Source organism: Odocoileus virginianus, chromosome 6 (genome assembly GCF_023699985.2).
Source record: "Odocoileus virginianus isolate 20LAN1187 ecotype Illinois chromosome 6, Ovbor_1.2, whole genome shotgun sequence".
Classification (NCBI taxonomy): Eukaryota; Metazoa; Chordata; class Mammalia; order Artiodactyla; family Cervidae; genus Odocoileus; species Odocoileus virginianus.
This window is the reverse complement of record NC_069679.1, coordinates 72,799,640-72,819,854: the sequence shown is the minus strand read 5'-3', so window position 1 is coordinate 72,819,854 and position 20,215 is coordinate 72,799,640. Positions and strand designations below refer to the sequence as shown.

The 20,215-nt window shown below is 45.9% G+C and overlaps 1 long non-coding RNA gene across 1 annotated transcript; it reads left to right on the top strand.

Moving 5' to 3' along the window:
- The first annotated feature begins 17,047 nt into the window (after window positions 1-17,047).
- On the top strand, window positions 17,048-18,947 carry LOC110146170 (uncharacterized). The gene is made up of 2 exons (XR_002316428.2): window positions 17,048-17,095; window positions 18,626-18,947. It is a non-coding gene; the product is annotated as an uncharacterized lncRNA (long non-coding RNA).
- The last annotated feature ends 1,268 nt before the right edge of the window (window positions 18,948-20,215 follow it).

Genomic DNA, 20,215 nt, shown 5'->3' with positions numbered 1-20,215 from the left:
AAAGCTATAGCTTTGACTAGATGGATCTTTGTTGGCAAAGTAATGTCTCTGCTTTTTACTATGCTGTCTAGGTTGTTCATAGCTTTTCTTCCAAGAAGCAGGCATCTTTTAATTTAATGGCTGCAGTCACCATCTGCAGTGATTTTGGAGCCCAAGAAAATAAAGTCTGCCACTGTTTCCATTGTTTCCCCATCTATTTGCTATGATGTAATGGGATCGGATGCCCTGATCAGTTTTTGAATATTGAGTTTTAAGCCAACTTTTCACTCTCCTCTTTCACTTTCATCAAGAGGCTCTTTCGTTCCTCTTCATTTTCCACCATAAGGGTGGGATCATCTGCATATTTGAGGTTATTGATATTTCTCCCTGCAATCTTGATTCCAGCTTGTGCTTTATCCAGCCTGGCATTTTGCTTGATGTACTCTGCATATAAGTTAAATAAGCAGGGTGCAATATACAGTCTTGAGGTACCCCTCTCCTGTTTTGGAATCAGTCCATTCTTCCATGTCAAGTTCTAACTGTTGCTTCTTGACCTGCATACAGATTTCTCAGGAGGCAGGTAAGGTGGTCTGGTATTCCCATCTCTTGAAGAATTTTCCATAGTTTATTGTGATCCACACAGTCAAAGCCTTTGGCATAGTCAATAAAGCAGAAGTAGATGTTTTTCTGGAACTCTCTTGCTTTGTCAATGATCCAACAGATGTCAGCAATTTGATCTCTGGTTCCTCTGTCTTTTCTAAATCCAGCTTGAACATCTGGAAGTTCTCGGTTCCAGTACTGTTGAAGCCTGGCTTGGAGAATTTTGAGCATTACTTTGCTAGCATGTGAGATGAGTGCAGTTGTGCAGTAGTTTGAACATTCTTTGGCATAGTCTTTCTTTGGGATTGGAATGAAAACTAACCTTTTCCAGTCCTGTGGCCACTGCTGGGTTTTCCAAATTTGCTGGCATATTGAGTGTAGCACTTTGACAGCATCATCTTTTAGGATTTGAAATAGCTCAACACACACACATTACATATATTATATGTGTATATTATATACACACACATGTGTATATATAAACATATATATTTATATACATACACACAGGGTGTTGAGATAAGAAGGTGGGTTTAAGGGAGAAGATTTACTTTGCTCTTAAAGAGTGAATCTCACGCATGTCCAAGTGCTAATGAGAAGAAGCTGGTAGAGAGGGAGAAACACAGGAGACATGTGGTTGGAAAACCAACCAAAGGAGATTTCAAAAAGAGCTGGAAAGGGGGTGTCATCAAAGCACTTGATCACATTAGCCTACATTCTTAGCAGGAGTATCTGGATGCCTGCCTTATCCCCTGTGACCAGAGTGCAAAGAAGGAAAGAATCTGTTTGATGGCAGGTTGCTTACGCAGCTTTGGCCAAACAACCCTTATTTTCTCGGAAGGAATCTGGAGAGAGGTGTTGGGAAAGGTGGTGTCTTAAAGAGAGTGGAGAAGGTCTGAAAGAGCTGATGATGAGCTCTAGAGAATTAACTAAGGAAAAGAAAGAAACGTCTGGGCCACTCTGAAGTCCCGGCTGTGATGTGGGCTGTGGCTCTGCAGCGCCCTCAATCCGAACAGCTGTGTGATTGTTCTCCCACGGCACCAGTATCCTGGGTAGTGGTGCACATGTGCGTGTGAGCTGAGTCACTTCAGTCGTGTCCAACTCCTTGTGACCCCATGGACTGTATCCACCAGGCTCCTCTGTGCATGGAATTTCCCAGGCAAGAATACTGCAGTGGGTTGCCGTGCCTTCCTCCAGGGGATCTTCCTGACCCAGTGATCAAATCCGCGTCTCTTATGTCTCCTGCATTGGCAGGTGGGTGCTTTACTACTAGCTCCACCTGTGCAAAGAAGGCAAATCATTGAGTTAACTTTGCGCTGGGGCTTTGCCCAAAGGGTCTTAGGACAAGGGGACAACAGAGGTAAGAGCGATTAGGAAAAAAAAAAAAAAAGAAATACAGACCCCAGGCTGACTCAGAATAGAAGGGAAAACAGAGGGCACTGATATAGGATGAAAATGAAAAGCCCAGGAACTGGAAGACCAATGACATCACAGGTCAGCTGGGAGAAAGGCTGTGGGGGACTGTCCGCAGGACGTCTGTGTCTAACACCCCAGAGCTGGGGTAGTCTCCAGATGACTAGGTCCAGAGGGTGGCTTTGGAGTAGGGGGTGCATCTGAGACATCAAGCCGACGAGAGAGTAGCCCGTGTAGATGTGATATCATCCGGTGTGATGGTGACATTTAGGTTTGCAGCGGATAAAGTTTTTCCCAGAAGAGAGAGAGTGAGGTAAATCCATGGCTAATTCATTTCAATGTATAACAAAAACTACTGTAATGATGTAAAGTAATTAGCCTACAACTAATAAAAATTCAAAAAAAAAATTCAAAAAAAAAAAAAGAGAGAGAGAGTGAGGGCTCCCTTAAATGAAGTGGCCCCACGACAGCGCCAGGGCTTCCCTGAGAGCTCAGCTGGTAAAGAATCCACCTGCAATGCAGGAGACCCCGGTTCGATTCCTGGGTTGGGAAGACCCACTGGAGAAGGGATAGGCTACCCACTCCAGTATTCTTGGACTTCCCTGCTGGCTCAGCCCGTAAAGGATTCGCCTGCAATGTGGGAGACCTGGGTTTGATCCCTGGGTTGGGAAGACCCCCTGGAGAAGGGAAAGGCTACCCACTCCAGTATTCTGGCCTGGAGAATTCCATAAACTGTTGAGTTCATGGGATCGCAAAGTGTCGGACAGGACTGAGCGACTTTCACTTCACTTCACTTCATGAGAGCGCCAAGGAAGAGTGCATGCAACGCAAGCGGCTCGAACCTGCTCGGGGCTGGCTTTCCCGGTAGAGGGCGGGGCATCACGGTTCACTGAGCCAGAGTCAGCATCCTACCTCCTGAGGCCGAGGGCTGAGAGAGAAGGGCGGCTCCCACCTGAGATGCCCGGAGGGAAACCGTGCCCACGGCGCAGCAGTCCGTGGAGCAGCAGGGGTGGGGGAGAGCCCAGAGGCCCAGGGAAAATTTTGGTAGGGGAGAGGGCCATGGGAGGTGAGAAAGGGAAGGTCAGAGGGACACCGGATGGGTGTGAAGCTGGCAGAAGGGGCTACCCCCTTGGGTCCAGTGGCTTGAACTGGCTGCAATTTTTAAAGAAATCTGCCCAGGCAGTGCAGCTGTCAGAGCTGGGAGAACTGGAGCCTCTCGGAGGGGGTCAGCAGCAGCTTCGATCGCCCTTCATGTTTCTGAGGAGGCCTTGGTGCACTGGCGCAGGCTGGCACCAGGACCCAGCCTGCATGGGAATGAGCCGTGTGGCTTTAATGGCTGGAGGTGAGGAGGGGTCCGAGGCCTGGGTCCTTACACCGGCTGCCTGGAAGGGGCTGCAGGCACACTGCAAAGCCCCTGGACCAGAGTCTGGTCTCTTGGCCTGAGGACGTGGGCTACCAGGTATAGTTTGGGGGATGATCTGATCGGCCCAAGGCTAGCAGAGAACAAGAACAAGTTCTAGCTAGGCTCTGGGGCTCAGAGGCCCCTGTTCAGAGTCTGAGTCACATGACACACCACGTGACACTCCATGCCTTCTCTTAGGCGGCCTCCTCTCCTGCTGGCTTCTGGCCCCTCCCCCCACGCCCCTTCCCTCTGAGGACAATGCTGTTTGTGCCACCCTGGTAGCTGGGCACTCTGCTGCTCTCAGAGCTCCACCCTGACTATTCCGAATAACTCCTCTGCCTGGCACGGCATTCCACCTTCCTAGATGATGCCCCTGCTGCAGACACACTCACACTTAGCACCCCCCCCCAACCTGTTTACCATCAGATAAGATGGAACAGGTATACTTCTCAGCACACTGCAGGGGGGTGGGAGCAGCAAGGTCAGGAGGACACAGAGGGAAAACAAGCAGAATTCCCCAGAATCTGTTTTCTGCATCTTGGCCTTCTTAACCATAGGGTGGAACCAACCAGATTTGCTCACTTACTTTAAAGCAACCATATGAAGGTGAATGAGATGATAGATGGATGAAATTCTGTGTAAACTGATCCAAAATGCCCGTTGAATTATTTTCTGGGTGGAACGGAGAGCCATGTAGATGCTAATAGTGGCTTTCTCTATACTAACAGGCACTTGCATGGCACTTTCTAATATACAAAGCATTTTCACAAACATGCTTAAACAAAACCTTATTCAAAAGTGCCTAGCAGGGAGTCCAACATACAAAATTTATGCAATAAATGACAGTTGTGATTTCTCACTCAGTCATCACAGCTCCATTTTATTTTATTTGGCTGTGCTGGGTCTTAGTTGCAGCATGTGGGATCTAATTCCCTGACCAGGGATTGAACCCAGGCCCCCTGCATTGGGAGTGTGGAGTCTTAACTGCTGGACTATCAGGGAAGTTCCATCACAGCTCTATTTTATAAACAAAAGAACTGATGCTTAGAGAGGTTAATGAACCTACCCGAAGTTCTCTCAGATTTAGTTCCTAGAGTCCCCTGATTCCAAATTTGGGGCCTTGGAAATGTCAGCATGTGCCTCTGCAGGAGACTGCAGCCCTCTTTCCTTGAAGATCCCAAGCTTTGGAGAGCAGAGAGGCACCCAGAAGGGGACATGGTGCCCCTCTTTGGGCCTCTTTTCTACCCTCCTCTGCAGGACATCCCTGAGAAGCAAAGCACAGCAAACCCAGATCTGGGAATGAGTGGAGGAGGAGGGAGGAAGTGGAGGGAAAAGGGAGAAAATAAACAACCAAGCTGAAAACAGTCAGTGAAAGTAACTGTGACCAGCGAGGCAGAGAGCTGATGGATAGCAACATCTCTGGAGGAGAGGCAGGGCCCAGAGGATGGAGGGAGCGTGCCAGAGGCCCAGGGAGGGGCTGGGAGAGCAATTCTGGGTGAATCAAGCGTGCAAAGGCTGTGTGTTCCTTCTCAGAGCAGGATATCGATGGCTTATTGACCCAAGGCATGGGAGAAGGGTGGCTGCAGGGCTGGCTTGGGAGAGTGGGGGGGAGTGGGGTAACGAGGCTGTGGGCAAGGATGGGAAGAGAGGCCCAGAGAGAGAGGAGAGGGAGGACTGATGTAAAAGAGGGAGGGGTGGAGGAGGTGGGTGTGGATGACTCCTTGTGGCGTAAGAGAGGGCATTGACCCGGCACCCGGCTTGGTGCCCTGAGGTCGGCGGGGATTTTTCGGGCAGTTAGAAACAACCAGCCACTCTGCCGTGCCCTCCCATGCCACATGTCTCCCGTGGACACCCTGGCCCCACTCACAGACCCACACAGGTCCTAGATGCTTAGCATGCATCAGACAGCATGCAGACGATTGCGACAAAATTAGCCAATTTCCAAAACCCATTAAATACGCCTCCTGATAGCATCTCTCTCAGGGCCATTTTCAAAAGTGTGAGACGCCTGGGGAGGCTTCCCAGTGACTGGTTCTAGGCTGTCCTTTCCTCCCCCTCCGCCTGATTCCCTGGACTCAGTGGTCTGCCTTGGTGGCCCTGGCAGAGCTGCGACCCCAGCTCCTGGCATCCTTGCCAGCACTCTCAGTGCCTCCCCGAGGAGTGTAATTGCATGCATCCAGCCCTGACTGATGGCCACTGCAGTGTGCCAGGCTGCTGGACTGTGGGTGCCAGCCAGATTGACAGCGTGACCCTCCCTGCCCCCGAGCTCTAGTGACCCTTCTTATAAGATGGAAGCAAAATGAATATATAACCAACTGGGGAAAGAAAACGCAATCAAGAAAATCATAGAGTTGAAAAGGATCTTTAAAACTACCTACTCTCCCTCACTTTATATGTTTAAAAAAAAACAAACAAACAAACCAAGGCCCAGAGAGGGGATGTGATTGCCTGTGTCATATAGCTAGTTAGCAATAAAGCCAGGTGACTCCCCTGGTGGCTCAGATGGTAAAGAATCTGCCTGCAAAATGCAGGAAACCCAGTTCGATCCCAGGATTGGGAAGATCCCCTGGAGAAGGAAATGGCTACCCACTCCAGTATCCTTGCCTGGAGAATTCCAAGGACAGAGGAACCTAGCGGACTACAGCCCATGGGGTCACAGAGTCAGACACAGCTGAGCAACTAACACTTTCACTTTCCAGGACAAGAAGCCAGACCCCCAGCTCCTGGGTTTCTCCTATCCCCATGACTCAGGCTGGTGAAGAGCACTGGGTCAGGCATGAAATAACCATCAGACTCCAAGAAAGTGCTGAAACTAGAGTCCAAAACCTGGATCCAACCCCTAACCCTGTCCCTTAATAGCTATCTAAACTTGGACAAGGCTTTTAAACTTGTTTGCATCAGTATCCTCTTCTATATAAAAGGGAAAATAGGGCCTTTTATTTGGAGTTTGCCCATAAAACTCTATATGAAATGGAGAAGAAGGCATTTCCCCAGCACCTGATAGAGACAAGTATTCATTTCCCACCCCCCCATCCCACCCTTCCCATTCTTTCTCCCCTGTTCCATAAGAAATTCTATCTTTTATTTAATTATAAATTCCTTGAGGGAGAGGACTGCTTTACTCGTCTTTGTAATCCTGGTGCCTGGCATATAGCAGGGTATCAAGAGAAGCTTCTGCAATACTGGGAAAGTACCACAGAGCAGTCCAAAGTCTGTCTTGGCAGCTCTTGCTGCAGTTTTCTCACTGGAAATTTTTCTCGGGCAGCACTCAGAGGAAAGAGAGAAGGGCTTGAGGGAGACACACTCTCTGCTTGCGGTCTGAAGTCAACGAGACGGCCACAATAGAGATCTGGGAGGAAGTGCTTGTAGACGTGGGGTTGGGGCAGCCAGGGCTTCTGGAGGAAGGCGCATCCCTCTCCTGGAGAAAGACACCACTGGGGGCTTAGTCGGCCACTCATGCGGGAGGGAGAACAGCAGGTCTGGGGAGGAAGGCAGCCAAGAAGCGGGCTCAGAACTTCTGGTAAAGAAGGACTGGAGGGCTTTCCTGGTGGCTCAGTGGTAAAGAATCCACCTGCCAATGCAGGAGACTCAGGTTCTGATCCCTTGTCTGGGAAGATCCCCCGGGCCCTGGAGCAACAAAACAGGGTGTACTGAACTATTGAGCCTGTGTGCTAAAGCCTGGGACCTGCAACACATGAGCCCACGTGCCACAGCCAGGGAAGCCCACACACTCTGTGCTCCAGGACAAGAGAAGCTGCCACATTGAGAAGCCAGCACACCACAGCAAAGAGGAGCCCTGGCTCACTGCAACTAGAAAAAAAGCCCATGCAGCAACTGAGAAGACAGTGCAGTTCAGTCTCTCAGTCATGTCCGACTCTTTGCAATGCCATGCACTGCCGCACGCCAGGCTTCCCTGTCCATCACCAACTCCCTGGAGTGTACTCAGACTCATGTCCTTTGAGTCGATGAGGCCATCCAACCATCTCATCCTCTGTCATCCCCTTCTCCTCCCGCTTTCGATCTTCCCTAGCATCAGGGTCTTTTCCAGTGAGTCAGTTCTTCCAATCAGGTGGCCAAAGTATTGGAGTTTCAGCTTCAACGAAGACTCAGCATAGTCATAAATAAATATAAAAAAAGGGGGGGGGTGCTGAAGAAGGAAAGGAGGTAGAGGAGAGGCTGGAGAGAGAGAAGGAAGTGTCAGAGGTCACAGCAGAGAGGGAAAGAAGGAGGTGTACTAGCATTTTTGCTTTGGTGGGGTGGCAACTCCGGATAGGATGGCGTGGAGCTGGGTGTTGTGTGCCAGACTCCAGGGCAGCGCAGGGACAGGGAAGGTGTTCCCAGCCGGGCCAGCCTCCCCCCTGGTTCTCCCCTTCTAGGCAGAGCACAGACAATAATGAGAACAGACAGCCTGCCAGCAGGGATGGGGGAGGCTAAAATGCGAGGTGAAAAATGGGAAGTGAAATGCAGCAGTTGGGGGCTCCTGTGCTCTGTCAAGACCAGCAGCTCTCAGCCCAGCTGCATGCTAGAACCACCTGGAGGTGCTTTCCAGAAAGTGTGGATGCTCTAACTTGTCCCCCAGAGAACCTGATGAAAGTGGTTTGGGGTAGACCTCAGATACCAGAATTTCTAAAAAAAAAAAAAACAAAACACCCCAGGGGATTCTAATGTGCAGCCAGAGCTGAGAGAGGATGTGGAGGACAGATGGGTCCTTTGTGCCTCTTGGTTCCTGTTGTGGCCTTCCACAGGGACCACAAGGGTGGGTGGAGTGTCACTGTGGAAGGATCCAGGATCCCTGACGGAGCACAGAGGAGATGGACAGCCCAACTGGGACTCAAGCAGCTCTGCCCCTCACCTGCTGTCTCCTTAGGCAAGGGACTTTGTCGCCCAGGCTTCAGCTACTTAAAAAAGAGGGAGGGTGGACTGGAGGGGTGGTTCCCAATGGCCTTGGACCATGATGCTAAGAACACTCTACCTCGAGGGGATGGCATTACTTCCTTTTCTTGTCCCCAGCCCTCCAGGATGATGAACCCCAGAGGGGTGGAGAGGCTTGCCCACACTGCTTCCTGCATTTCTATTCCCCACATCACATAGGGAGGGTTCTTCGTTCAACCCCACTTGGCCCACCACTTCTCACTCCCCCTCCTCCCCATCCACTTATTCCCTTCCCACTTTGCTTTCAGAAGAAAAGGGGGGAAGAAGTGAGTGAAACGTGGGTGTATCTGTCAGGGTCCTCCAGAGGAACGGAACAGGAGGATACATAGATGTTGAGATTTATTTCAAGGAATCGGCTTATGCAGCGGTTGAAATTGACAAGTCTGAAATCTGTAGGGAAGGTCCACAGGCTGGAAAATCTTGGGTAGGAGGTGATGCTGTAGTCTTCAGACAGAATTGCTTCCTCCTCAGGGAAATCTCAGTTTTGCTTTCAAGACCTTCCTACTTATTAGATGAGTCTTACCCTCATTTTCAAAAATAATCTCCTTTACTTAAAGCCAGCAGGCTGTAGATGTTGACCACAAATACTAAGATCTTTTACAGTAGCATTTAACCCACATATATTTTTAATTGCAATAAACAATACTTGGAGTGATTGCTACATTGCATTTTGTGTATTTCATTTGTTTCATCCTTTGATAGTCTTCCCCCTGCTTGATTTGTTTTGCGTGTGTTTTAATTGAATTTTTTTTCACTCCACTTGTTTCTGGTATTAGTTTGGAAGATATTATTGTTTTGGTGATGGTCTTAGAAAAAGTCTACATCCTTGAATTATTGAAATCTAAACTAAATCAGCATTTTTATCCTCTTTTCAAACATTACAAGAATCTTGGAAACTTAGTTTCTGTCTTCTGAGCCCAGGGTATATAAAATCTCAAACCTAAGTTTACTAAGGTTGAGAAGACCTCCTCAGGGTGATAGCCAGGTTCAACAACCTCTCAATTATTTGAATTCCTTCTTTCACTCTGTATATTCCTTACTTCCTTTCCTTTTTTACTTTTTGAATAATTTTATTTATTTATTTTTGACTGCGCTGGGTCTTCGTTGCTGCAAGGGCTTTTCTCTGGTTGCAGTGAGCAGGGGCTGCTCCCTAGTTGTGGCGCCCAGTCTACTCTTGAAGGTGGTTCTCTTCTCGTGGAGCCTGGGTTATAGAGCATAGCCTCAGTAGTTGTGGTATATGGACCAAGTTGCTCCATGGCATATGGGATCTTCCCAGACCAGGGATTGAAACTGTGTCTCCTGCATTGGCAGGCTCTTTACTGCTAAGCCACAAGGGAAGCCCTCTTACTTCCTTTCTTAATGCTAAATCATTGCTGCATTAAAAACATGTCTTCCACAGAATTCCCTGGAGGTCCAGTGGTTAGGATTCAGCACTTTCACTGCCTGGGCCTGGGTTCAAGCCCTAGACTAGGAACTAAGATCCCATACACAGCCCATCCCCGCAAATAATTTTTTTTTAATAATTTTTTTTTAATCCAGAATATTTAGTTGTTTTTAGTGCAAGGGTTGTTTAGTGTATCTAGGCTTCCATGTTTCCAGAAACGGAAGTCTGCCTAATCTCTCTGAGCCTCATATTAAATGGGGATAATAATAATACTAATTACCTTACAGGGTTGTTTTGAGGAATAAATAAAAACTATAATAAAGCAGTTAAAATATGAAAAAATAGTTTGTCAAATTTAAATATAATGTGTGTATATACATATGTACATACATACATACATATATTTTTAAACATTGGAAGCCTCTTATTCCCTGGGCTAGTTCACTTTTTTGCAAACCTTAGAATAAATGTCCTTCTGCCACCCTTTTTTTCTTTTTTTTGCTATGCTGCACGTCTTGCTGGATCTTAATTCCCCCACCAGGAATTGAACCTTTTTCCTCGGCAGTGAAAGCAGAGTCTTAATCACTGGACCACCAGCATATGTCCCTAATCCTGCCATCTTCGATTAATTAGAGAATATCTTGACATTGTTAGGTAAAACTCTTATTATTTGCAACTACTGATCTGAATGAATCAGAATTTTAAGGTTCTTTTACAGTCAAAACAAAATAAAGGAACAAGTTGGTTTCCTGCAGCCAATAGAACTCCTAATTTTCTTGTTTAAACATTTGAGAACAACCTCATTTTAATCATTTATTGATCTTAAATAAATATTGAACTTATAAAGTAAGTTTCTTCTAACAAGTATCATCTGTTTGATTTAGAGTTCCATATAAACAACTGATATATCATACAGAGTCCTCAGTGCTACAGGAGTTGAGAATATCCATGAGTCGAAGTAGCTGATGAAAGCTTCATGGTGTTGCTAGTGGTATAGAACCCGCCTGCCAATGGAGACTCAAAAGACGCGGGCTCGATCCCTGGGTAAAGAAGATCCCCCAGAGAAGAAAATGACAACCCACTCCAGTATTCTTGCCTGGAGAATCCCATGGACAGAGGAGCCTGGTGGGCTGCAGTCTATGGGGTCGTAAAGAGTCGGAGATGACCCAGCAACTGAGCACACGGAAGGAGGGGTGCTCTGGAGGTTGGGACCTTCAGAGGGAGATCATTCCTCCCCACGCATCACCCCAACCACAGGTACTGACTCTGCCTGCCCTCCCTGACTGTGGACCATGTCATTTCTGAAGAAAGCAGCTTTAATCTCTTCCTAGCCCAGCTGTCCTCCAGCTCTCCCTTTCAAGAGAGCTGAGTCCCTTTTGTTGTCCTAGAATGTTTCACTAATGACATGTGGAAGCACTAAAGTCAGGGTCAACTCATATCTTTTTCTCTAAGGCAAATACCCTCAGTCCCCAGTTTACTCTGGGTGGAATACTGTCCTAAGTATTTACTTTTTTACTTTTTTTCTTTTTTTGCCATACCACTTAACATGGGCAACTGCCCCACACAGGAATCAAACCTCTGCCCTCTGCAGTGGAAGCTCAGACTATTAACCACTGGACCACCAGGGAATCTCAGACTACTGTCCAATCTCTCTCCTCCCCTTCACAGTTGTGAAACACTGTTGTATATTCACTGTGTTCATTCCCTCACCTCCCACTCTCTCCTCAACCCTGGCATCCACCCTGTCACCCCACATTTACGGCTCTGGCTAAGGTCACTGATGATTTCTGTGTTGTTAAATGCAATGAGCATCCTTCAGTCCTATTTTACTTGACCTTTCATCATCTTTCCACATGGCTGAGCACTCCTTCTTTCGTGAATCCTTCTTGCTTTCACTTCTGTGACCCACGATTTTTAGGCTTGGTTTCACCTCCCCTACCCTCTTGTCACCTTGTTAGGCTCATTCTTTTTACCCAAAATTAAATGTTGAGTTTCCTTAAGGTTGAGACCCAGGTCCTCTCTTTTCTTTACATAATACTTGATTCCTGGGGCATTTCATTCATGTGCATGGTTTCAGTTGCTGTCTCTGCTAATTTTCCCCAAATTGTATTTCCAGTTCAGACTCACAGATCCAGCTGCCTGCTGGACAACTAGACTTGATTGTCTCAAGGGACCACAAGCCAACAGGTCCAAAAATCATTCAGGCTCTTTCCCCAACACCTGTTGCTCCCTTGGGAGTACGTCTCCTAGAGAATGGCACCATTGGCCATCCAAACCAGAAATCTGGGCATCATCTGTAACAAATTCCTCTCCCTTACTACACCCCTCCAATCCCAGCCCATCCAACCCATTACCGAATCCTGTTTATTTCATCTCCTAAATAGCTCTCTAATCTGTTTACTTTGCTCTAACTCCTTCTATCCTCATTCCTTTCTAAGCTACCATCTTATTTCACCTGGACCACAGTAGTGGCCTCCGTGCTGATGTGCCTAACTAATGAACTAATTTTACCACCTGTCTCCAAATCTATTCTTAGTTACAGATCTCATCTAAAGGAAGATCTGATAATAACAGTTTCCTGCATAACCCCTCAATGGCCTCCCACTGATTTTACAATAAAAGCAAAACACCATGAGACCATGCATATCTCTTCCCCCACACCTAGTTCTCTTTTATTCTCTTCCCTCCAACCTCATTGGCCTTCTACCTTATATGCCACCACAAAACTTTTGTACATCCTGTTTCCCTTCTTATTCAGTTAGCTATCCTCATTCTTAAGTGCTCAAAGCAAGTATCACCTTCCCAGGAAAATCTTACGTAAATTTTCTTATTACATCAATTCCTCCGTTACAGAGTCTTATAACTGTTGCCATTCTTAGCTGCACTTTTCACAGTTAAAATTTAAATATTCATTAGTATGACTACCCCGTCATTGTCTGTGTTCCATCTGGTATTTCTCATAACTGTATCCCAATGCCTAACAGTACATGCCTCACAGGGAGACTTCAACAAACATTTGTAGGGTGAAAGATCAAAAAAGGCAGGTAATATTTTTAGGATAGGTGCTATTATTAACCCCATGTTACATAATGAAGAAATTGAGGCTCAGATAGGTTAAGTACATTAGTGAGCTAAGAAGTGGCTGAGTCAGAGTTTGAGCCTGTCTTTCTGATCCCCAGAGCCTGCAGGTCTTAAGCAGCACTCTGCTTTCCCAAGTGGACCAAACACCAAAACCAGACTAACCAGCAGGTTTCCAAGGACGCTAGTTTCCTGCAGCCTCATTTGCGTACTCCTGGACATCAAAAGCAGAATCCTGCAAACCAAAACAGAATCCTAGAATCCTGGAGCTGTGTGGGATTTAGAAATCCTCTGGTGAGAAGACACAATCTGCCCAAGGTCACACAGCAAGGTGGTGGGGTGGCAGATTTAGAGTTAAAACTTCTAACTCTGAGCTCAGTGCTGAATACCCTGAGCGCTACATATCCACCCTGCCTCTTTTCTCAGGGCAGGAGCTTAGTGTCCCAGCTCCAAAGTGCACTCTGCCAAAAGGAATGGCCTCCAAAGTTTTTTTTCTTTAATTTGTAAAAATTTTTGATGTGGACCATTTTTAAAGTCTTTACTGAATTTGTAACAGCACTGCTACTGTTTTATGCTTTGGTTTTTTGGCCATGAGGCATGTGAGATCTTAGTTCCCCAACCAAGGATGGAACCCCACCTCCTGCACTGGAAGAAGTCTTAACCACTGGACTGCCAGGGAAGTCCCCCCATTTTTTTTTTTAGTATTTGTTTATTTGGCTGCAGTGGGTTGTGTTGGCCCTAGAGCACATGAGCTTACCCCATAGCATCTAGAATCTTAGTCCCCAATCAGGGATCAAACCTGTAACCCCTGAATTATAAGGCAGATTCTTAACCACTAGGCCACAGGGCAAGTCCCCAAACTTTTTAGACTATGGTCAATTTGTGATTGGGGAGAAGGGAGCAGAAAGCAAGAAATCCCTGGATCCATTTATTCTCACTTTCCAAGATAAAAGGACTTAGTGCTATCAGTTAGATGCTATCCTACAAGCAAATTTAGGGAGATCTCTATATATCTGCTCTAGCACTAGGAGTGTGGCTGCTTCAGATTTGAATCACATTACTTGTTCTTCCCTGACACTGTTGTTGTTGTTTAGTCGCTAAGTTGTGTCTGACTCTTTGCGACCCCATGGACTGCAGCAAGCCAGGCACATCTGTCCTCCACTGTCTCCTGGAGTTTGCTAAAACTCATATCCATTGAGTAGGTGATGCCATCCAACCAACTCATCCTCTGTCACCCCCTTCTCCTCTTGCCTTCAGTCTTTCCCAGCATCAGGGACCTTTCCAATGAGTCAGCTCCTCACATCAAGTGGCCAAAGTATTGGCGCTTCAGCTTCAGCATCAGTCCTGCTAATGAATATTCAGGGTTGATTTCCTTTAGGACCAACTGGTTTGATCTCCTTGCAGTCCAAGGGACTCTCAAGAGTCTTCTCCAACACTGCAATTTGAAAACATCGATTTTTCCATGCTCGGTCTTCTTTATGGTCCAGCTCTCACATCCATACATGACGACTGGAAAGACCATAGTTTTGACTAGATGGGCTTTGTCAGCAAAGTGATATCTTTGCTTTTTAATATGCTGTCTAGGTTGGTTATAGCTTTTCTTCCAAGGAGTAAGTGTATGTTAATTTCATGACTGCAGTCACCATCCACAGTGATTTTGGAGCCCAAGAAAAGAAAATCTGTCACTGTTTCTACTTTTTCCCCTTCCATTTGCCTTGAAGTGATGAGACCAGATGCCACGATCTTAGTTTTATGAATGTTTAGCTTTAAGTCAGCTTTTTCAATATCCTCTTTCACCTTCATCAAGAGGCTCTTTAGTTCTTCTTTACTTTCTATCCTTAGAGTGGTATCATGTACATATCTGAGGTTGTTGATATTTCTCCTGAAAATCTTGATTCCAGCTTGTGATTCATCCAGCCTGGTATTTTGCATGATGTACTCTGCATAGAAGTTAAATAAGTAGGGTGACAATATACAGACATGACGTACTCCTTTCCCAATCTTGAACCAGTCTGCTGTTCCATGTCCAGTCCTAATTGTTGTTTCTTGACCTGCATATAGGTTTCTCAGGAGACAGGTAAGGTGGTCTGGTATTCCCATCTCTTAAAGAGTTTTCTATAATTTGTGGTGATCCACACAGTCGAAGGCTTTCACATAGTCAATGAAGCGGAAGTAGATGTTTTTCTGGAATTCTCTTGTTTTCTGTCTGATCCAATGGATGTTAGCAATTTGATCTCTGGTTCCTCTGTCTTTTCTAAATTCAGTTGTACATCTGGAAGTTCTTGGTTCACATACTACTGAAGCCTAGCTTGAAGGATTTTGAGCATTACCTTGCTAGCATGTGAAATAAGCACAATTGTACAGTAGTTTGAACATTCTTTGGCACTGTCCCTCTTTGGGATTGCCATGAAAACTAACATTTTCCAGTCCTGTGGCCCCTGCTGAGTTTTCCAAATTTGCTGACATAGTGAGTATGGCACATTAATAGCATCATCTTTTAGGATTTTAAATAGTTCAACCAGAATTCCATCACCTCCACTAGCTTTGTTTGCAGTGATGCTTCCTAAGGCCAACTTGACTTCACACTCCAGGATGCCTGGCTCTAGGTGAATGACCACACCATTGTGGCTATCCAGGTCATTAAGTCCTTTTTGTATCCTTCTGTGATCCCCTGGAGAAGGAAATGGCAGCCCATTCCAATATTCTTGCCTGGACAAGGACAGGGAAGCCTGGCATTCTGCAGTCCATGGGGTCGCAGAGTCAGACACAACTTAGTGACTGAACAACAAGAGAGATAATGAATATCAAATGCTTAGTACACAGCTTAGCAGATAATCAGCAGTCCACAGGGCTGGTAGCCACTCTTACACCCTGATAACAAAGCATTCCCACCTCCTGTCATAGAAATTCCAACTACGTTCATGCTTCTGTAGGAGAGGAGAGGTTGCCCAGAGTCAAGGGACAGTCAGGCTTGTGGGTAGAAAAAAGGGCTAATGTCCTTCCATTTTTTTCATTCTGTATGTTTCCAGGATCTCCAGCTATACTTTAAGGGTATGCTCTGTCGCTCGGTTGAGTCTGATTCTTTGCAACAGCCCCCCAGTCTCTTCTGTAAATGGGATTTCCCAGGCAGGAATACTGACATGTGTTGCCATTTCCTCCTCCAGGGGATCTTCTTCACACAGGGATCAAACCTGAATACTGGAGTGGGTTGCCATGCCCTTCTCCATGGGATCTTCCCAACCCAGGGAACTCTTGTGTTCCCTGCTTGGCAGGTGTGGATTCTTTGCCACCTGGGAAGCCCTCTCCTGCATTGGCAGATCAATTCTTTACCACCAAACCACCTGGGAAACCCTTCATTATTAGCTATTTGTCCTCAGGAGAAAATTATGCTTTTAAATCTTTGTGGGTGGGGAGGTTTGAAGACTATACTTAAAGCTGCTTTTCTTTGGTTTCTTTATCCATCCCCTGCCTCCAGCCCCCAGTCAGGATATTAACAAGCTTGGAAATTTTGATCAGCCATAGGAATGTTTGCAGGTCAATTCAAGATGGAATCCAAGGCTGGGACCACAATCCCTTAACCAAAATTCTGAAATTCAAAATACTCTAAGATCAAAAGCTTTCTGATAAGTCTAAGGCAAAAAAAAAAAAGCACCTCATTTGAAGGAAGACCCTGAACTGCCATGAAGGTCTTTAACATCTTTATTGGTCACACTTGGGATGATTAGTCATATGTTTTTCTAAGGAAATATCGACATGCTTGATTCCGAGGTGCAGCTCTGGACATCACTAAGGATTTTACATAATAAGCGGTGGATGCACCATATTATCTTGTTAAAATCGGAAAAATTCTAAATTCTGAAAAACATCTGGCTCCAAGGGTTTTAGATAATTTATTGTGGACCTGTCTTTCCAGACAGACTCTCAAGTCTTCCTTGTCCACAGTCCAACTGCTTCCTATCATTCATCGGTTGGGTCGTCTGTGAGGGCAGACAAACCTGGCTAAAACTCAGAAGCCTCAGGGCCCTACTGGAAACTCAACACCATGGACAGTAACACACACACACAGAGTTGATGCCAAATTTGCTAACATCTTGGACTTGGTTTTCCTACACGGAGAGAGATTGGTGCAATGCACCATGCCAGAGAAGCACAACCATTGTTTTCCAACAGTAAAGTGCAAGGTATGGTGTGGGGGTGGGAGACAGTGGATGTCGTGGTTCTGGGCAGAGGAAATAAATGTGTTTCTTATCTTTTTCTTCCAGCTGGTTCCAGGCTTTTCTCCTCTGACATTATTAAAAGCCTGGCAGGTACTTTGAATGTTTGTTTCCATCAAGTTTCCTTGCTTTTCTAATCTGCAAATACTTCTAAATGGTTTCCTTTCCTGAGTTTACTGTGTTGCTTAGATTTTCCCAGCCTCATCTTCCCAGCAACCAGGTAACTAGGTGGAGACCTTGTTAGACGTGGACAGGAAGTTCCTAGTGGAATCCTGCCAGCCCTGGCCACTCTAATAAAAGGAAGGTGAAGTAAGTCACAGGTTCCCTATGTTGTCCATGCCCAGATTATCATTAGGTCTCTGAGGAGGAAGAAAGGGGCAACAGTGAGGTGGTTCCATCACTACTAAGTACAGTCACATCCAGCCTCAAAGAAAACAATGCCTTAGCTGGCGAGTACCGAGTCACAGTGTGTTAGAGCTGCAAGGGAGTTCATGCTGGAGGCAGCAGAAGCGGAATGGTTGCTTTTGTCTAGTCAGCAATTATCTATTAATTGCCTAATTATGTGATAATTAATAATAATTATTTATAATTAATAATTACACAATTAACATGGGACTTCCCTGGTGGCTCAGATGGTGAAGAATCTGCCTGCAATGCAGGAGACCCAGGTTCGATCCCTGGGTTGGGAAGATCCCCCGGAGAAGGGAATGGCAACCCACTCCAGTATTCTTGCCTGGAGAATTCTGTGAACAGAGGCTATAGTCCATGGGGTTGCAAAGAGCCGGACATGACTGAGAGATTAACACTATGTCAGGCACAGTTTAGTTACCAGGGATGAAAAATACAGTCCCACCTTCCTCTCCAAAATCAGAGTCTGGTAGGAGAGAGAGACAAGTAAGATTTAGAAGTACAATGTGCTGAGGGCTCTAGGATGGAAACATGGAGGAACTTACAGAAAACCAGAGGAGGGGAATCCAACCTAGGCTGAGGAGTCTGGGCAAAGATGCCCAAGGAGGAAGCACCTGAGCTGAGATTTTAGGAATGTGGGTGGGTGCACAGGTGGGTGCAGCGAAGGATGTCGAGGAAGCAGAACAGTGCCAACAAAGGTGGGGCGCTATTCGAGAACTGACTCATCACCTCTTTGTATATGTTTGTATTTGGCCTTATTCCACAGCTAACATCAGCTTACCTCTGATGACTAAGGCCATGTCTTGTGTTTCCATGTATCCCCAGAACCTATTCCATTCCCTATATACAATAAGCGCTCCATCAGTGGTTTTCAGTGATGATGGCTTTAAGGCCACACACATCAGAACTGTAGTCAGGCAGATGCTGTCACAGTAGAAATTAGAACATGCAGTAGAAACTCAGAAACCTGCACTCTCTGCCTCCAACCCTTGATACGTTGTCCTGAGCAGGAAATTTGACCTGAAGGCTCCAGCAAACCGCAGAAATTGAAATTGCTCCCAACTTCCTGGGGCTGCAAGTTCCTCAGGAATACGTGTGGCCACACCCTTGTTCTCTAGAAATTTAGCTTTGAGCTCCAGTACCTTATTAATCAGTCTGTCGACACGGAGAGAATTCCATGGTCTCTCTGAGCTGCTATGTCTTTTCTCCCCACAGATATCAAGCTTATTCCTGGATTACCTATCTCAGAGGCATTTATCAGGCTAAAAGAAGGGTAGCTGGATTCACAGCGAGCCCTTTGAAGACACAAAACATCATTCACTCATGTTATAAGTGATTGTTCTACTCAGAAGAAATTAGAAAGCCCAGATTCCCCCGCTGTCACCAGTTGTTGGCTGTAGCTAGTTCTTCTCTCTCTGGACCTCATTTTTTTCCCTGCGGTAGATTCTACAGATGACCTTTGCAGATCTCACATTGTTCCATGGTTTTCTTTTTCTTTTATTCTTTTTCAGTGCCTATAAACTAAAAGCCTTATCCAGCCTTTGCAAACTGTGTTCTGGGACAGCTGGGTGTTAATCCTGAGTTAATCATGTCATAACTCACGTCCGTTGGTACCAGAGCTCTACAGCATGGGCTGGATGAATTGCAGCAGGGACAATCTAGTTGTCCCTGGCAAACTGCAGTGGCCACAGTCCAGAAAGTTCCTTTTTGGCTGGAGGTTTGAGGACTGGGGAGTGGTCATTCAGCTGGCAGAGAGATTCAAGTTACAAGCCCCGGAGAAGTGTTCCTCTAGATGGAAGTCTCATTTAACTGCAGAAAATGGTGTCTATAACATTGGGGCAATCCCCTGCAGCTTAACGGAAACCTTGGCATTGAAAAGAATTAACTGTCTTACAGGTTGCTGTAGTCTCTCTCTCTCTCTCTCTCAATCTCTCTCGTCTTCTTTTTTGCCCACTCTTTTTCTTGCCTCATCATTCATTCACTTTCTCCCCTCGCAGTTCCCTGACCATCTTGGGGCTCAGCTCTCCTTCTTCATTTCCCCCTTCCTCCCCAAGCTGTCTCCTTTGCCCCCTCCTTCGCTCCTAACCTTCTGTTTTCCACTCTCTGCATCCACCCTGCTGGTTTCCTCTTTGCCTTCCTTTTTTTCAGTGAGAATCACTAGGGCTTTAGTCCACCCAGCTTTAAGGAGAACACAACCCTTTAGAAATGTGACCTCATTTACTATAAATCTCCCACTGTGCAGGCCAGGGGAGAGGTCACCCCCCCAGACCCCCATTATCCCTGCTGGATGTGATGAATTTGGGAGAGGAGATGAGTCTTCAAAGGGCACCCAACATACCAGTCATACAATTCAGTAAATATCTGTTTTTATATAAGTTTTAAAATAATTTTACTGTAAAGCATGTTCACTGCAGAGAATTTGAAAACTATAGAAGAGGAAAAAGAGGAACATTTAAATGAACCATGGTTGCCTCCACCCAGAAACAACACTTAATAGCTCTTTGCTTTAATTCCTCCTAGGATTTTTCTAGGCTTTTTTTTTTTGGACACTTATGGTTATATTGTATGTATGACTATGTAACCTACTTTCCCCACTTCATATTATAATAGAAGCATTTCCCTTGTGGTATTGTAAACTCTTTAAAAACATTATTTAAATTTGCTTACCCTGTGTCCTGTTTTCTTAAACATTTATATGTGTTCCAAATTTTCTATAACAATAATCAATACTGTAATAGCCAGTTTTTAAATTTGTTTTGGTTTTTGTTTGTTTTGGCCCTGCCACGTTGCATTTGGGATCGTAAT